At 40.8% G+C, this 17,120-nt stretch overlaps 1 protein-coding gene across 2 annotated transcripts in view; it reads right to left on the bottom strand.

Moving 5' to 3' along the window:
- Nucleotides 1-13,031, bottom strand: part of MAP3K20 (mitogen-activated protein kinase kinase kinase 20) — a 194,546-nt gene extending 181,515 nt beyond the window's left edge. Inside the window, exon 1 of one of the 2 annotated variants that reach the window (XM_003253722.3) lies at nucleotides 12,857-13,031. The gene's annotated coding sequence lies outside the window, so the exon portion shown is untranslated. The remainder of the gene's footprint in view (nucleotides 1-12,856) is intronic. The other variant, XM_003253721.4, reaches the window with a different exon arrangement.
- Between the last annotated feature and the right edge of the window lie 4,089 nt (nucleotides 13,032-17,120).

Raw genomic sequence — 17,120 nt, 5'->3', positions numbered from 1 at the left:
AGTGAGGGAAAGATCATAGTATCCAAATATAGTCTATAAACATATGTGAATCAACAGTTTACGTTACCAACTTTTTTGTAATTCCTATTTAGTTAAACATGGAAAAGAACAAAATTTGGATAAAATTCAGGAACGTTGCCAAGGGTAGGTATATAAAGTATGCAAGCTAAAAAGTTTGTTCAACCAAATGTCAAACACCATTTGAAAGGTTCCCTCAGCATTACAGACACTAGGTTTATATTTTTGTTAATTATTTTTATAAAAGCATTAAAATGAAATTGAACTACAAAGCTTATCACAAAAAATATAAGTTTCCTGTCTCCCCATTCCCCATACCCAATTCCCACTCTCTAGATGCAACTAATTTCAACTCCTTTAGCATTTTCTTCTGGCACTGAACTCTGTATTTCTAAAGAATGTGCTTATATTAATATTTCTTGATTTTCCATTTTAGGTATTATCTATTAACTTCTGTGGAAGACAAGAATTTAGTTCTCATATATCACCCTCTACCTCCATGCATACAAACATGGCATACTTGCCCAAACCTCCCAGCTTCCAACCGTACTGTAACATTTGGTTAAGTCAATAGTCAGTGTTTACAGTAATCCAACAAAGTAAACATTATTCCCAGCAGTGCCATGTAGGATTCAATAATTACGTTTCCTTTCTTGGATAACTTTTTGATTCTCTTAGTTATTAGTTGCCCTGTTTTTGCTTTTTTGTTGTTGTTTGCTTAGCTTTTTACACTCCTAACACATTCCCCTCATTAATCTCTCCCACGAGCTGCAAAACTCCTCTCAATAAATTAAAACAAGTAATTTCTCTCTCTTTGTTTTTACTCTTTGGTTCTATTTTTTTTTAGAGACACTCCTTCTAGGCCCTTCATCCTGATTCAGTCTGGCTGGAATGGTTGCTCTCTAGGCCTGACTTGGACTGGGCCTCCTGTTGGCTACCATCCTAAGAATTTCCTTCACCTTTTTCCTCTGTAAGAACCTGGTCTTTGGATTTCTTGTCTTCCCTTTCTTGGTTTATTCCCTTGTTTTGACAACACATATCTCCCATTAGCTACCTGAATAGAACATACAGAATAGAATTTTTTGGGAATCTGTATATCTTAAAATGTCTTGATTGGTAGCCTGGTTGGGCATACAATTCTAGGTAGGAAATGATTTTCCATATAATTTTGAAAGTATTACTTCATTTTCTCCTAGTTTCTAATGTGGCTACTAAGCAGTCTGATGTTACTGATTATTAACCATTTTTACATTATTTTTTCCTCTCTGAAAGCTTTTAGGATCCTCTATTGATCCCAGGAATCCTGAATTTTAATAAGATATGTTTAGGAATGAGTCTTTTTCATTCATTGGTAGGACACTCAGTGAACTCTATCTGTAACTCATGTATTCTAATTCCAGGAAAGTTTCTTGTGTTATTCATTTACCACTTATAGCCACTTTGACTTCATGTCATCTCATTTCCCATACGCACATGAGGAACTGTCTGCACTTCCCAATATACACTGACCTCTCACATCTCCACACTTCTACACAGGCTAGTGTCTCTGCTTCAAATACTTTTCTCTGCACAGCAAACTCCTATCCTTGACCACCTCTTTGAGTCTCCTGAGCACAGTTGAATTCTCCCTCTTATGTGCCACAGCACCTTTCTTTATCCATTTATCTTTCCCACTTAATTCTCACCAGACTATAAATTCCCTAAAGTCAAAACTCAGTTCTGTTTACATCTGGATCCTCAGCACCTACTACACAGCCAAGTACACAGTTACGCTTTTCCATTAAAAAAGCATTTGTTGAATAAGTGAGTAAATAGTTTCTGGTTATTCTTCCATTATACCTTTTGTAGCTGGAAAGGTTTCAACCAAGTCATGTAGAATGTAAGGTGTGTAATTTTTACAAGTGCCCCAGAGGGTTCTGAAGCAAATCCTGATTTGGAAACTGCTGCCTAGGCTTCTTGGGAGACTGAAGAGAGTGTATTTGGGACCTCCAGTACTGGGTCCCTCTGAATCCCAGGGTCAGGGAAGAAGGAGGAGTAGAGAAATCCTTTCCAAAACAAAGGTAGAGGTCTGAAGCAGGATGAGATCAGTATGAATTCATCTAAGCCTTATGCTGCAGAACAAGCCCAGGGAATGTGGATGAACTGAGGTAGGATCAGTGACAGCTGACACTGATCTAAGGGTGCCAGAAAAAGGCTGACCTTTGAGAAGCACACTTCTCCAGGATTTCACCACTTGACAGGAGGCAACTAGCCAGGTTCTTCACAGAATCACTGCTACTTTGTGATACATCATGCCATTTTGGGAACTGGCTATTTGTGAATGGAACTATCCAATTACTTGAATGTTTTATTGAAACCATAAAAAATTAAGTTCCATCTGAATACCGAATAAACTAGTAATCTAGGGTATATGAGTACAGGTTTAACTCCAGTGAGCTTGGCAAAGCATCATGGATGTAGCTGAAAAACTTGGTTGAGATTTCCACTCCCATATACATGAAAGTTAGATCATATATATTTTTTTCCCCTTGAGTTTTCTCCCTTTTAAGAATCAGTTTTCTAAGGGGATCAACTTATGAAGAGAAGAATGAAAAATCTGAGTTGCTAGTTATTCATATTTAAAGCATGTTGGGGAAGACTGCTACTTGATAAAATTATGTTCTAATTTTTCAAATGTATTCTCCACTGAATGAATATACCAGAATTTAATAAAAAGTCATCTATATAAATTTATTACACGGTATATCAAATCAAATCCAACGTTTTCATCTCACTGTATTAAAAGAATTGTTTTGGCCAGGCGCGGTGGCTCACGCCTGTAGTCCCAGCACTTTGGGAGGCCAAGATGGGTGGCTCACTTGAGGTCAGGAGTTCGAGACCAGCCTGGTCAACATGGCAAAACCCCATCTCTACTAAAAATGCAAAAATTAGCCGGGCATGGTGGCATGCACCTGTAATCCCAGCTACTTGGGAGTTTGAGGCAGGAGAATTGCTCGAACCGGGGAGGCAGAGGTGACTATGAGCCAAGATCGCACCACTGCACTCTAGCCTGGACAACAGAGCAAGGCTCTGTCTCAAAAAAAAAAAAAAAAAGAATTGCTTTTACACAAAAAAGGCAATTTTGCTCCACACAACAATGCTCAGTTTTAGTTTTGTAGCATTCTAACTGTTGTTTTATAAACTCTCAAAGCTGTTTTAAATGTTATCTACCATACAATACTGAAGGGTAAGTTAGAGCAGAAATGTCACAAAAATCAAAGTAAAATAAGGCATCACAACTCTGTAAATGTTGAAAATCAATAATTTGGTGGTTGAATCCAATCATTTCACTACTTGAGTAGAATGTCAAAAAATTTTTAATTTAAAATTTTCCTTAAATTAAAATTCAAAAACATTTAACTATTAACCAAATTGCTGAAAGTATAGATAGCAGCATCCGCTAATTATGAAAAGTGGAAACATAAGAAGGTAGGAAAATCTTAAAGAATCATTTTACTTTTTAAAGTTTTCAATCTTCTAGTCCAAAAAAATAGACTTAAGTTTCTCTATTCACAGATCTTCTATTTTGCTTCTTGATTTTTCAGATCCATGTTGACCTCAAATAAGTCATTTACCTTTTCACTGTTACTTTTGCCCCCAAATCAAAAACAAAAATGACCCCACTACAGTTCTAACATTAAAAACCAAGGTTTTAAAATTAGATTGATATGAGTTCGAACTCTCCCTCCACCTCTCGGTAACTTTAACAAATCACTTTTTCTCAGACTGTGGCATTTCCAGATGCATAAATAAAAAATTTCAAATCTTTTCCATTCAATGTCACAAAACTGATAGCCCCAAAGTTATCAAGTTTGCACAGTATTTGACTTCATTGATACATCTCACTTCCAAATAAGAGATATTTCAACAGGGAAGTAGCATGATTCAAGGGAAAGACCCCTACTAGAGAGATCTACGAGCAGATCTGTTATTAACTACTTGGGCAAGGCACTGTGTCTCTCTGACCTCACTGTTCTCACTGGCAATAATACCAGTGCTGTGAAAGTGCATACGTGAGCACAGTGCCTAGTATATGGTATACATGCAATTAATGGAAATTATGGTTTTCTCATTATTTTAATAACCCTTGATATCATATTTAGCCATCTATTCCTTCAGCTTTTATGGTCAGGTATGCTCTCCTCAATAGCTTTCCTCTCCCCATTTTCAGAATTGTTTTATATTATATCTCTTAGTTTTGTAGAGCAATTATTAACAAATAAAGGTGCTACTGATCCCTAAATCCTTTTCCTCTCTTTGCCTATGTTCTAATTCTTTCTCATTCCTGTTTAACTGCCGTTTTTGGTTTTGGTCATTTCTGAAAGATCTTATTAGTAAGTAATTATAATTTCTTTTAAACTTTTTTCATAATGTGAGTATTTACATTGCTAAAACACAATACTTTTCTTTTTTTGCACTTTTTGGATATCAGCATTGCTGAGATCTATTTATTCAATGACAGCACTCACTTTGATAGGGTGCTGGAGCATCCCCTCCTTCCCCGGTGACCACGGTCTTCTCTGAGACATTATCTGCTGCACAGTCAATGGACGTCTAACCCAAGAAAACTATAACCTGCTTATCCAATACCTGCAAGTGATGATTTTTTTAAAAAAAATTAAATCTACTTTGGCCGGGCACAGTGGCTCACACCTGCAATCCCAGCATTTTGGGAGGCGGAGGTTGGAGGATCACTTGAGCCCAGCTGGGGCAACATAGGGAGATCTCATTTCTAAAAGTAAAAATAAAAATCTACTTTATGAAAGGATTAACTTTACTAGAAAAAAGGTCTTTGAACTTTCTCTGGATGTTTCTATCTTGTGGTTTTATATGCGCCTATATTTCTGAATTTAGATCCTTCCTCTTTTCCTGCCCCTAATTCATACTTTCCTTTCCCCCTTCTTCAAAAAGTAAGGTTGCCAGTTTACTTTTTATACAATATAGGAAGAAAAACTTACTTGTTTTATCATGACCTGGATGTGACAAAAAAGATACTCTTTGAAAAGAGCTTTCAATATTCAGCAAATTATTCTGCCAAACTTGCTGCCTTGATATTTATGTTAGTATTATTTCAGCCTCTTTAACATAGATCAGTGAATAAATTAATAAAGCGTGCTTTATCATCAGTGTATTAAAAGAACACCACTGGGAATCACTGTTCTGCAATTTCTTTTTCCCCTGAGTCTTATCTTCAAAAAAATTAGGAAAGCTCTGGTTCAGGGTATTTGTCCGTAACACCAAGGTCAAAGATTCAAAGATTCTGTTCCTCAACAGGACTGCTGTTCTACTATTTTTTTTTTTTTAATCACTAAAAAAGATAAAAGCTGGCTGGGTACAGTGGCTCACACCTGTAATCCCAGCACTCTGCAAGGCTGAGGCTGGAGGATCGCTTGTGCCCAAGAGGTCGAGGCTGCAGTGAGCTATGATTATGCCACTGCACTCCAGCCTGGGCGACAGCGAGACTCTGTCTCAAAAACAAAAATAAAAATAAAAAAAATAAAAGTTGCAAGAGTAGGTATATGAATAGAACCAACTCGTACTGTGTCTACCATAGATATTTCCCTTCTTCCTCCATGGCTGCTCCTAGAAAAACAGTGTCTCTTATACAGAGTAGGTTGGGTTCAGTAAATAGGACTTCAGGTATAGATATCTGAGAGAACCCAACTTTAAATAAGAATCTAAAAAACAGAATAGCCATTGTTTCATGTTTTCCCCCCTCCTCTATCTTTACCATATAAGTAACTCTCTAGTTAGAGCAATGGTAAGAATAAAAATAAGCTAAACATTCTTATTGAAATATTAAAGTAATTTAATATTTCAATTAATAAAAATCAACTTCCACAACACACTTCCTTACCAAAAGTATTGTTACCAGAAGTAAAAGATGGGAGGCACAGGAATGTAGTTGGTGGGAGCACTTACGCCACAGAAATGCTGCGTGGAAACATGTCTGTGCTCAAACAGAAGCCCAACTAGGAAACATGAAGTGGATAAAACCTACAGCCACGGCATGGGCTGCTGCGTGGGCTTGTTGTGTTGAGTAACTGGGAGCTTCTTGCGGCATGAGGAAGAGAATGGGGCCAGAGTTGAATAAAGTGAGGGTGTACGGAGAGGGGAGATTTCTAGGGCTTGGCCAGAAGAGGAATTCACAGGTGTCAGGACTGGGGATGAGGAGAAAGCCGTAGCCTGAGTACACAAGGCTCACTTTAGTTCGCCACCTCCCACCTATCCTGCCCCCACCCTAGGTCTTGCTGCTACTCAGCCCTTGTTTGTACCCCAAATCGTTTTCTGTCAAATAGAAAGTATCAGACCATCCTGGCTGCTGACAGACAGGTACAACTTTAGACTGAGTGCCTGGAATGAATACTCCCTGAGAAGGGTGAATGCAAGAGTTAAAACATGGTAACCTCAATGTAAGACGAAGGGTGAAAAGAATGGGGATGGTAAAACTAGGGAAGACTAAGACCTTATATTATGTTTTGATGATCAAGAGGCAAGGCTATCTATGGATGAAAGTAACAGAAAGAATTCCTGGTTCTTTGGGAGGCCAAAGTGGGAGTATCGCTTGAGGTCAGGCATTTAAGACCAACTTGGGCAGCATAGTGAGATTCCCATCTCTACAAAAAATAAATAAATAAAAATTAGCCAGGTGTGGTGGTTCATGCCTGTAGTCCCTGCTACTCAAGAGACTGAAGCGGGAAGATAGTTTGGGCCCAGGAGTTCAAGGTTGCCATAAGCTATGATTGTGCCACTGCACAAAGTGAGACCCTGTCTCCAAAAAAAAAGAAAAAAAAAAAGGATTCCTGGTTTAGAGTTGGCCAACAAGAAGATCTGCCACCCTCTTTAGTAGTGAGTGACCCATCACCAAGAGCGTTCAATGGGACGTGGGGTGTGGAGTGGGAGACTCTTGCATCAGCTAGGAGGGCAGAATGAAACCACTTTAAGACCCACTCCAACCCTGTGAGTTGATGACTAATCTACTATAAAGTATAGACGGTCTCCCTCCTTTTCTGAGGGAAGCAGTCATGAACCCGACACCAAACACCATAGAGAAGCACAGTGAACCACATCAGTGATGGAAATAAGGGAAATGATTTGGTCATCTTCTTCAATTTCTCTTCCCAAACTGGGTGGAAAGCTAAGAGCCACATTCCAGGTTTCTATCCTAAAACTTTCCTCTTCCTTCCCTCCAATTCCCAAAGCAAAGAGATCTCTTTGTCTTGAAAGCCAGAGTATAACCACCTAACATCAAAACTCTTTGAATGATGATCTACCCCTATTCTTTTATCAGCAAAATGAAATTGCACTACCCCATGCAGTATTGGGCTGCAGAGCTTAATGGTGCAGGACTCTTTATTAGGACCAATCCCATGTTCCTCATGTGCTTATTCCCATACGTGGTATCACACAGTACTGTGCAGAAGGTGATATGAATAAACAGCTGTCCTACAGCATCAATTTCACTTTAACACTATGGGGAATAAGCCAGGCAAGGTGGCACATACCCTCAGCCCCAGCTACTGGGAAAGTTCAGGTGGGAGGATTGCTAGAGCACAGGAGTTCAAGGCCAGCCTGGACAACATAGCAAGACTCTGTTTCTAAAAAAAAAAAAAAAAGATTTGTGTTTTTTTAAATATGTGTCTGTTTGTATCGATTTGTTCAATTTACGTAAAACAGAGTAGGACAGAAGAGAATGCAAAATCCACATAAATTTTTAAGATTAAATGTAAAATTTTAAAGCAAGTACTTGCTTGCATTGGGGTATTTGTGGCTATATGGACAAATTCTTGAAGGAAAATTTTCATTTTTCCCCACAATAGAGTACTTTGGTAGAAAAGTTTAATAAGTAAAGATTTACTACATGATGTGCAGACAGCAATTCTTTCCTTTTCTTTTTGGTTTTCTTAAACGGAAGCCTGGAGATGAGTCCAGAAAGAAGGGTATTGGGCCTTGCTCAAAATTAGCTATAAGAATGGTTCCAAGTGGTTCTAAAGCACACTTTAGAAACCCTTATACTCAAAGCAAGAGAGTAGTTATGAAAACCTACCTAACCACTAATAACTTGGGAACAGGACAGGGTACCAAAGGCAAGCCTTAGCTGGAAGAGCTGAGTGCTATGGTAGGAATGCTCCCACCAAATTTCATGTTGAAACTTAATTACTTAATTGCTAATGTAACAGTACTGGGAAGCAGAACCTTTAAGAGGTGATTAGGTCATAAATGGATTCTCGCTGTTACCCTGGGAGTAGGTTAATTATTTCAGGAGTTCACTTTTTCTCTTTGTCTTTCATGGCTTGCTTTTGCCTTCCACCCTTCCACAATGGGTGATTCTCGCCAGATGCCAGAGCCATGCACCCGGACTTCCCAGGCTCCAGAACCATGAGCCAAATAAATTACCCTTGTTCCTTGTAAATTACCCAGGCTGTGATAGGCTGCTCTAGCAGCAGAAAACAGACTAGGATAGTGGGCAAGCAGCTCTGTGTATAGCTTGAGAGATGTAGTAAAACATCCTTCTTTACCACACTGATACAGTGGCTGAAATTTCAGGCACTGTTACAAGCATTTCTATGTGCTTTCTCATAAAGTCATGCACCACATAACTATGTTTTAGTCAACAATGGACTGCATATATAACAGCGATCCCATAAGATTATAATAAAGCTGAAAAATTCCTATTGCTGAGTGATGGCACAGTTTCCTAACATCATAGCACAATGCATGACTCATGTGTCTGTGGTGACGCTGGTGTCAACAAACTTATTATGCTGCCAGCTGTATAAAGGTATGGCACATACAATTATATACAGTGCACAATGCTTGATAAGGATAATAAATGACTATGTTACTCATTTATGTATTTACTATACTTTTTATCCTCATTTTAGAGTGTACTTTTTCCACTTAAAAAAAAAAAAAAGAAAGTTAACTGAGGCAGGTCCTTCAGGAGGTGTCCAGAAGAAGGCATTGTTATCATAGGAGATGGGGAGATGGCAGCTCCATACACATTACTGCCCCTGAAGACCTTCCAGTGAGATAAGATGTGGAGGTAGAAAACAGTGATATTGACGATCCTAACCCTGTGTGGGGCTAGGCTGATGTGTGTGTTTCTGTCTTAGTTTTTAACAAAGTTTAAGGAGCAAAACAAATTTTTTTTAAATTTAAAAATAGAAAAAAAACTTACAGAATAAGGATATAAAGAATTTTTGTATAGCTGTACAATGTGTTTGTGTTTTAAGCTAAGTGTTATTTCAAAAGACTCAAAAAGTTAAAAAAAAGTTTAAAGTTTATAAAACAAAAAAGTTACAGCAAGCTAAGGTTAATTTATTATTGAAGAAAAATGTTTAAATAAATCTAGTACAGCCTAAGTGTACAGTGTTTATAAAGTCTACAGTAGTGTACAGTGATGTCCTGGGCCTTCACATTCCCTCACCACTCACTCACTGATTTGCCCCAAACAACTTCCAGTCCTGCAAGCTCCATTCATGGTAAGTGCCTGATACAGGTGTACCATTTTTTATCTTTGATACTGTATATTTTATACTGTATTTTTACTGTGCCTTTTCTGTTTTTTGATAGAAATACTTATTACTGTGTTACAACTGCCTATTCAGTACAGTAGCACGCTACATAGGTCTGTAGCCTAGGAGCAACAGGCTATCTCACACAGCCTAGGTGTGTAGTAGGCTGTAGCATCTAGGTTTGTGTAAGTGCACGCTGCGGTGTTTACACAACTACAACATCACCTAACAACGCAGTTCTCTCAGAACGTATCCCCATCATTAATGGATAAATGACTGTACTTATCCTTAGGAAGCAGGTACTACTGTCCCTAACTTACATGAGTGAGAAAACTGAGGATCAAGGGTGTGAAAGTAGCTCAAGCCAACTACCTTACAGGTGACACAACTTGTGTCAAATTCAGGCCTGACTCCAAAGTCGTATCATTGTTTTCTACCATATCGTGTCTTTTTGTTAATAACATTCTGCCTCCTCCTTCTAATTTGCCTTTTGTTTTCCCTATTTAAACTAACTCTTTTCTTATTACAGTAATTACTGGATTGCTTACCATCCACCTAAATCAATTTGGGACTTTAATTTCCTATTACAATTGAAGACACTGGGGTTAGGGTGTCAAATGTGGGGTTGCTTTGTTCTCACAGATTCTTCTACTGTGCTGGGATTACTTAACAGCTATTAGGACATAATCGATGCTTCAGCTTTCCGTAGGAGGGTCTGACATAAAAGCACCCATGTATCAGTCAAATCAATCTAAGCTCTAGCATTCGTAGTCCTCTTCCCTTACCAGGTACAATTTTCTGGTCACAGCTAGAACTCTGCTTATTTGTGTCTAGTGGGGCAATGTTAATAGCTACCAAAAAACTAGCCTAAATTTTCCTTGCAGTAAGACCAAAAGGTGCCTTAACTGTTCCTATTACATTTAGATAGACAAGACACTGTCACTCTGTCCTGGGTAGAATAAAATGGAAAACAAGTGATCTAAATTCATTTTTATTTCCAACATCTCAGGATACAGACATAGGGCTATCTTATTCCAAGAAGTACTATATCCCCACAAACACCTTTTTCCAGTTTAAAAAAAAACAAAAACAAAAAAAACCATTGATTCTCTCCTCTCTTCTGAATCTACCAATTTCTAAAATAAACTGCCCATTTTGCTCTTTCACTCCACACTAATAGCTTCACCTTACATCTGACTTCTTTTCATGAAACATCATTGTAATTTCTTCAGTGTTTTCTCTGATGATTCGATTATTCACTCCACACCCCCTCATACCTCCTATTTATAATTTTGCAGCCCTATCGAAGTCAGTTTCGCTGCTCATTCCAGATAGGCTCTGAGCCAATATATTGCCAATAACACTCACTCTTGTGCTAAGTTAAAATACACAGTGCAACTTGCCAAGTTTCCTTATTTGGCAAGAAGGCCCCTTAGTTCCCAAGATCTTTGACCATCCATTTTTAGATCCAAGTCCGCGTGTTTAATATTTGGATATTTTTTTTCTCTCTCTCTCTTTACTGTGTCCTTATATATTCCCTAAAAGATTAAGAAAAACAGATCAATCATCTATTTGCTTTTTTAGACAACAGAGAAAGTCCTTGCAATTGCATCATGGTCATTTACTCTGGAATTATTATCACTAAATTTTTTTATTTAAACAATATTTTGTAGTTAAAAAACTCCCCAAATAATCTCAAAAAGTTATAGTAGGAATTAAATTGTGAAAGATTAAAATAAACAGTGCAGTGGTCCAAAAGACCATTTTTCTTTATCTTAATTCTCTCTTCCCAAACTAAATTCGTATTCATTTACCATCTCCTAAATCTCTCACTATAGTAGCAGGAATTTAAAACAAAGACTCTACAAATGACCATAACCATAATTAAAATGCAGCCATCACTTTTTTTTTTTTTGAAAATTGAAAAACAAGTGAAATTTCACTGTGGAGATAGGCCTACTACAAAGAGGACATTAACTAGCCTTGAATCACTTGTTTATTTTTGTCTTTAAACCTCTTTGGAGGTTTGGATCCACTAAATCCTAGCTGTTCATTTCAGCGAAGGTCGAGGAAGCAAGAAGGCTCTTCTAAAACAGCTTCGGGGTTAAAGGAGGAATACAGTTTTCAACAATCTTAAGTCAAATATCCTCAAATTCACTCTGTAAGACGATTCTCACACACCATTATTAATGAGAGCTGCTTACTGTACCACACTTGGAATGGGCCCCTAAATTGTGTTGCTTTCATTATTACAGAAACTAACAAAAATAGTAATTAAGTTCCCCATAAACAGTACTTATGCGCGATCTCAAAGCGCATCAGAAACATAACATTTTCGGCGATCTAACAGAGATAACTTTTTAAAAAGTTTTTTAGGCAATCGGATGTCATCTAGCCAGTCCTGAATTAAAGTTTTCTGAAAGCTGTCATGGGCAAGCGAGGCCAGACGAGGCGACGGCCTGGGTAAGCACTTCTGGGCCTGGTGCAGGTCTGGGAGCCCACAAAAAGCCGCTGCCTGAGGGTCGCCAAAGGGGACAACTCCGGCTCCGGTGGGAGGAAAGGGGGAAGCCCGAGAGGGCGGGCGCTTCATGCTGCCCAAACCCGGGGCAGGAAGGGCGGGGAGCGGCGGCTCTGGATACATTTACGCATGTTTTTAAAACTAATCTTTAGTGTTCATTGTTCCTGCTGGTTATTCGCATGGCCTAATTATGTGAGGAAAACAAAATGAAGGAAAATGGATGGGAAGCAACACCGCTCGCGGCCGAGTTCTTAGAAAAGCAGAAGTTCGTCGTCCCTCCTCGCACGCACAGCGAGTGCTGGGAAGTGGCCTGCACCCTACCCTGATTTGGGGGCCTCGCGGTTCGCCTTCCGATAGTACCCCAGTCACCCGCTGCCCGGCCGGCTCTGCTGCTCGCGGAGCCCCTGCCCGTGCCGCACGCCCGGGGCCGCGAAACCCAGAGCCGCTGCGGCCTGCGCCCCGCGCCTCCAGGCGCCAACTTCTCCATAAGACTGGCCCGAACTCTCCCGAACCGCACTTGGCGGCGCCGCGGCCGAGGTCCCGCGAGGACTCCCCGGGCGCCGCGAACGTTCGCTCGCTCTGGCCGCGGCCGCCGCCAGGCGGGCCCTGGGTCGGGGAAGGGAGCCCCGAGGAGCCTCCCGAGGCCGCTTAGACTCCCGGGCTCCGGCGGAGCCTCGGCCCCGAGACGCGGGGACGACTCGCGAGCGCGGCGGGCCTCGCCCCCTCCCTCCCCGCCCTCCGCGAGCTCCAGCCTGGCCCCTACCTGGCTCCCGGGCCGGGCGCTAGCAGCAGCCGGGGGCGCGGAGGCCCCGCGCGCGACGAGGGCGGCGGGGGTTGGGACTACAGCGGCCCGCGCGGCTCCCACGCTTCCGCCGCAGTTAGGAGTTGAACATTCCGCCTCTACGCACGGCGCCAATGAGGAAGACAGTCACGGCAACAGCACCACCTACCTCCCGGCGCGGAACGGCTGGGCCGCCCTCCCCTCACACGCGCGGGCGAGCGGGGCGTGGGGAAGGCGCTCGGGCCTCCCTGGCCTTCGCCCGGGGGGGCACCATCCGCCCCGCGCCCCGGCACCCGCCGAGGCCCCCAGACACACCTGCCCTACTGTGGGGGGAGGGCCGTGGGGGTGTTCCCCCAGACCCCAGCACTTTAACTCATCTTTTTGACAAGTTAACACCACCTGCTACTCCTTCAACTCAGTCTTCAACAAACAGGCGCTGGGGACGCAAAGAAACAGCCTGTTTTGTGCCCTACAAGAGTTAATTCTCTAGTTGGGAAAGGCACAAACGTAGAGATTTCTGGGAACATAGGTCTGAAGGCTGCCTCTCTAGAAAGATCAGTAGGTACCTCTGGAATTTTGAGGAGGGGCCGTGGTCTGCTGCTCTGGTTGCTAACTTTAACAGAGCAGAATTCAGAAAAGGAGCCAGAGTCCGTTGCAGGCCTAAGCCAAAGGTGGAGGTGGGCGTTGGGAAGAAAAGAAATTTCTGATTGGGGAGGATGGTTCTGTGAAGGAAAAGTGAGAGGAGGTTGTAAGGGCATGGGCAACATTATTCAGGATTTTGAATTTGAATTTTATTATCCATGGACACTGGGGAGCTGTGAAAAATTAGAATCAAAGGGGTGAAATGGGTGTTTGTGTTTTTGTTTAAATGGTAATTTTGAGAGAGTAGTCCACAGTAGTTGTAGGTTGGGTTGCTAGGATGGAACCAGGATGAGTGGTAGATGTTGTCACCACCCGGTTGTGGAATCATGAGGACCCGAGTTAGGATGTAGGAAATAGAATTAAAAAGAAGAAATGGGCTGGGCATGGTACCTGTAATCCCAGCACTTTGGGAGGCCAAGCTGAGAGGATTGCTTGAGACCTGGCTGGGTAACACAGTGAGACCTCATCTCTAAAAAAATCAGAAAATTAGCCTGGTGTGGTGGCATGCATCTGTAATCCCAGCTACTCGGGAGGCTGAGGTGGGAGAATCGCTTGAGCTGGGGAAGTCGCGGCTAAAGTGAACCACAATCGCGCCACTGCACTCCAGCCTGGATGAGAGTGAGACTGTCTCAAAAAAAAAAAAGAAGAAGAAGAAGAAATGGAATTGGGGGAAATATTAAACGTTTCAGCAAGAGGCCACAGAAGTTGGTAACCCAAAAGATTTAGAAGAGAAGAAGAAGAGAGATGATGCCAAGATCTCAGACCTGGATGACTGGAAGAATGATGGTGTCATTGACAGAAATAGGAATACGTGAAAGGGAAGCTGGCTTCATGTTGAGTTTGAGGTCATAGGAGTAAAAACAGGTAGAGATGCAGCAACTGAAATATGAAACAAATTCAGAAAAGAGGTGAAGAGTGAAATAGAAAATTTGTAAGTCATTCAATAGATTAAAGATATGAAAGTTGAGGGATGCATGAGTAGAGGTTAAAAAACAATTTATTAGTCTGATTAATTTGCCCCTTGATAAGGACTGGAGATTTTAGCATTAATAAATTTTATTTTGGTAACTGAGAAATTAGAATTGATGAAAATTGCCATGCTAAAAAAATTTGTAATGCAGGTCTAATAAAATAATTCAAATAATTCCATCCTATCCATTCAAGGAAAAACTAAGGCTCTTTAGCATAGACCCCAGGTATAGGAAGACTCCAGTCATTTTACTTTACCTTCAGAGGCACTTGTTTGTGATGGAAAGGACACTAGACTGAGAGTCAGAGAACCTGACTTCTGGTCTTAGAGCTACCAGTTATCAACTAGAGTGCTTTGCAGGATAGGCCACAGTTTCCTCCTCTGCAAAATAAGAGGGACTAATTAGAAGTTAGTTACAGGTTCCAGCTTTAAAACCATGAATGTATTGCTTTAAATTTGGAACACATGGCTTAACAGCATCAATATTTTTAGCCACATTGCCCTTGCTTCCCATCCCTTTTCCTTCATTCTGTTTTCCTCACATAATTAGGCCAAGAGAATGACCAGCAGGAACAATGAACACTAAACATTAGTTTCAGAAACATGCTTAAATGATAATCTAGTAGACATTTTCTTGTCTTCCCAAATAGGTTGCAAGCCCTTTGAGGTCACATCTTATATTCTGTGGTATCTGCATATGTATTGTCCATAGCTGAAATAAATATATAATGATTGTATGATAAACTGATTGCCTCAAGTTTGGTTTTTCTTTTGTCAAGCTGCCTGTTTCCTATTGATTATACTGATCTTTTTAGGCCCCAGACCTAATAAATATGGTCTAGTATGTATTCTCAACACTGACTGCTTTTTTGAACTTTCAAATCTTTTTTGAATTGGTTAATGCTCACCAGGCAGAGTTTAGGTTTACCTGTGTGAAAAGCAATAACAAAAGAGACCTAGTCAAACCTCTCTTATCAAACCTGCCTATTCCTTTACTTCAAATGTTTCCACACTAAAAATAGATGTACTCTTAGCAGTGGGGTGGCTTGGAAGTCCTTAGCACCCTCTTATATCCAAGAACATTCTCCAAAATAAACATGCAATCTAAGTTGAAAAATATAAATATAGCTTAAGGAAAAACTTTCCTATCCCCCTATTCAATGGGACTGTTTCCTCTAAGCCCCTCTTCAAATAGATATTCTGAAACTGCCACTAGCTAACAGTGGATGAGAAAAGTGCAGACATAAATTCCACGAATGGCAGAAGGAATGGCAACTTAAAAGGAAGAAAGCAGTCTTTATCCTCCCCTCCTCTCATAGTGGTAAGAGTTATGGCGCAAGCTGGCACCCAGGGGCATTTTTTCGAGCCATCTTAGTTCTCCATCTTAAATTGTGAATAGTCTATGCCTGGATCATAGCTAAGAATTACCCAACTTTTATGCAAAGACCAAGGCTTTACCTCCTGACAACTCCGAATCCCTGGGACATTAAGGTATATAATCAAACATCCTTTAAGTCATTTAACCATTGCCTTAAAATCATAAATGAAGCCCAGATCATTGTTTGAGTTTAGTTTTTACATCTAACTTGAGGATCAAAGCGATTTACAAGAATATTCAGGATATCGAGTTTATTTAGGCACCCTGGGACATGAAAGGAGCAGTGTGGCAGGAAGACATATTGAAGACTTTTACAAAATGTATTCAACAGGCATTTACTGACTGCCAGGCACTGTGCAGAGCTTTATGATTATAGCAGTGAACAAGCATGGTCCCTTCCCTCACAGAGTTTTCAGAGTGCAATGGAAGAGCCAGCAAAGACACAAGCAATTACACTGTGGTATGCTCTTAAAGGGGCAAAGATTAGGGCTTACACCAGGGTACCTAGCATAGTTTTGAGAGGTCAATGAAGGCTTTCAAGTCAAAGAAGCTCAAAGTTAATACAAGAAGAAATGAAGAGGATTTGCTGGACAAAAAGGAGGGAAAGATATTCCAGGCAAAGGGAACAAGTGCAATGGCCTGAGAGCATTTAGCAAGTTCAGAGAATAAGTTCTTTATGTATCTGAGTAAAGACATCACCAGCAGGGAGTAATAGCCCTCATAGTAGTAGTAACAGTAATAGCAGAAGCAGTAATAATAATAATAGATGGTTAATATTTACTGAATAGTCATACGCCATGCACTGAATTAAGAGTTTCACACAGACGTCTTCCCATTTAGTCTTCACAATAACCCTAGCAGGTAGTTGAAGTCATCATCCCATGCTATGGGACCAGAAAAAGTCTTGGAAAAGTTGGGCAACTTGCCTTCCCTCAGGGAGCAAAAGGTAGACTTTAGGCTTGTTTTTTCAAATCAAGCAGTTCTCAAACTTTTTGGTCTCAGGACTCCGTTACACTCTAAAAAAGTCATTGAGGATGCCAAATAGCTTTTAAGTGAGTCATAGCTATCAAATTTATTATATTAGAAATTAAAGCCGGGCACGGTGGCTCACGGCTGTAATCCCAGCACTTTGGGAGGCTGAGGCAAGTTGATCACAAGGTCAGGAGTTCGAGACCAGCCTGGCCAACATGGTAAAACCCCATCTCTACTAAAAATACAAAAATTAGCTGGGCCTGGTGGCGGGTGCCTGTGATCCC

This window comes from Nomascus leucogenys, chromosome 22a (assembly GCF_006542625.1).
Source record: "Nomascus leucogenys isolate Asia chromosome 22a, Asia_NLE_v1, whole genome shotgun sequence".
Lineage (NCBI taxonomy): Eukaryota > Metazoa > Chordata > Mammalia > Primates > Hylobatidae > Nomascus > Nomascus leucogenys.
Note: the sequence above shows the minus strand (reverse complement) of the source record. Positions and strands in the feature narration are given on the sequence as shown.